The sequence below is a fragment of the Anopheles funestus genome (genome assembly GCF_943734845.2).
Source record: "Anopheles funestus chromosome X unlocalized genomic scaffold, idAnoFuneDA-416_04 X_unloc_64, whole genome shotgun sequence".
NCBI lineage: Eukaryota > Metazoa > Arthropoda > Insecta > Diptera > Culicidae > Anopheles > Anopheles funestus.
Window position 1 is genome coordinate 122,501 of NW_026045192.1, and position 2,500 is coordinate 125,000.

The following is a 2,500-nucleotide window of genomic DNA, read 5'->3' on the forward strand; positions in this document are numbered from 1 at the left end:
ATCTGGTGAAGCTTTCTGCATGTGATGTGCCTTGTGTGGATCCGTGGCCATTGCATTGTGTCTGGTGCTTAGATACCCAGACACTTAGAACGCTTGCGCGGAAAGCAAACTCGCTCGTTGTACACTTTGATGGGTGACCATCACTGTGTCTCCGTGCCGTGCTAGATCCCCCCTAGCCGTAAGGCACTTTGAACGCCCCTTCGACGACGAGTTACAAGAGTGTGGTATGTGTCAGAATCTGGTGAAGCTTTCTGCATGTGATGTGCCTTGTGTGGATCCGTGGCCATTGCATTGTGTCTGGTGTGTAGGTACCCAGACACTTAGAACGCTTGCGCGGAAAGCAAACTCGATCGTTGTACACTTTGATGGGCAACCATCACTGTGTCTCCGTGCCGTGCTAGATCTCCCCTAGCCGTAAGGCACTTTGAACGCCCCTTCGACGACGAGTTACAAGAGTGTGGTATGTGTCATAATCTGGTGAAGCTTTCTGCATGTGATGTGCCTTGTGTGGATCCGTGGCCATTGCATTGTGTCTGGTGTGTAGGTACCCAGACACTTAAGCAAACTCGATCGTTGTACACTGTGATGGGCGAGCATCACTGTGTCTCCGTGCCGTGTAAGAGCTCCCCTGGCCATCAGGCACTTGAAAGGTCCTTCGACGACGAGTTACAATAGTGGTGTGTTAGATACGTCAGGTGATGGTATCTACTGTTGTGCAATACGTATCCGGCCACGGCACGGAACGAACGGGAACTGTGGTGCAGACATACAAAGAGTTAAGCCTATTAGTCATTAACTCTAAGGACGGGGCCATGGGGCGGTACACAAAGGATACGGATGAGCGAGTATGCAGGCCCAATACTCAATAGCTCGATCCGATCCAAGCACATGAGTTGACTGCGGCGCCAGGTTAACCAATGTGCTAGATTCTATTTGGCCAGTAGAATCTTGTGTCTTATGCGATTTGATACCAAGACACCAGAACGAAAGTTAGTTGAAGAGTTATTAAACTCTTATGAAGTATGGTTGTGCAATCACAACTTATGACTTTAACCTATAAAGTGGATATGGACTTGCAATTATAACATGGAATCTCTACACACCCCATGAGCTCGATCCAATCCACGCACACGAGTTGCCTGAGTAGCGACAGGTATACCGATGTGCAATACGTATCCGGCCACGGCACGGAACGAACGGGAACTGTGGTGCAGACATACAAAGAGTTAAGCCTACTAGTCATTAACTCTAAGGACGGGGCCATGGGGCGGTACGCAAAGGATACGGATGAGCGAGTATGCAGGCCCAATACTCAATAGCTCGATCCGATCCAAGCACATGAGTTGACTGCGGCGCCAGGTTAACCAATGTGCTAGATTCTATTTGGCCAGTAGAATCTTGTGTCTTACGCGATTTGATACCAAGACACCAGAACGAAAGTTAGTTGAAGAGTGATTAAACTCTTATGAAGAATGGTTGTGCAATCACAACTTATGACTTTAACCTATAAAGTGGATATGGACTATCAATTATAACATGGGGCACACACCATGTTCTCGATCCAATCCACGCACACGAGTTGCCTGAGTAGCGACAGGTATACCGATGTGCAATACGTATCCGGCCATAGGCACGGAACGAACAGGAACTGTGGTGCAGACATACAAGGGCCATGGGGCGGTACGCAAAGGATACGGATGAGCGAGTATGCAGGCCCAATACTCAATAGCTCGATCCGATCCAAGCACATGAGTTGACTGCGGCGTCAGGTTAACCGATGTGCAATACGTATCCGGCCATAGGCACGGAACGAACAGGAACTGTGGTGCAGACATACAAGGGCCATGGGGCGGTACGCAAAGGATACGGATGAGCGAGTATGCAGGCCCAATACTCAATAGCTCGATCCGATCCAAGCACATGAGTTGACTGCGGCGCCAGGTTAACCGATGTGCTAAGAGAGTTGTTCCTGGGCCTTCAAAGTGACTTCAAAACTATCTTAGCGAATGGTGGCCATGGGCGTAGACATGAGCCACAAGTCACAAGGCCTGGGACTATTGGGTAATAAAGACAACTTAGTCAGAAAGTTAGTCTTTGGACGTACCACCGGGATTGTGTTACATTGGGAACCTTACTATAAAACCCTAGGCAGGGGATCACTCGGCTCATGGATCGATGAAGACCGCAGCTAAATGCGCGTCACAATGTGAACTGCAGGACACATGAACACCGATAAGTTGAACGCATATTGCGCGTCGGACGATTAAACCCGGCCGATGCACACATTCTTGAGTGCCTATCAATTCCTTGATATACAACAAACCAAACTTCAGGGTGGAGCGTGCCACAATAGAACACTATGGCGAGCAGCCCGTCTAGTGTCGTGGGGGAAACACGCTTCCACACTGTGCATAATGGCGTGCTCGGGACCTTTGTTGGGACCGCAGGGCGCTGAAAGTAAAGGGGTGAACCGCATAAATCGCACGCACGTAAACGCGCA

At 49.5% G+C, this 2,500-nt stretch overlaps 1 non-coding gene across 1 annotated transcript; it reads left to right on the forward strand.

The window, feature by feature from the left end:
- Positions 1-2,140: 2,140 nt before the first annotated feature.
- Positions 2,141-2,298, forward strand: LOC125773927 (5.8S ribosomal RNA). Its single transcript, XR_007420472.1, has one exon. It is a non-coding gene; the product is annotated as a 5.8S ribosomal RNA (ribosomal RNA).
- Positions 2,299-2,500: the final 202 nt, after the last annotated feature.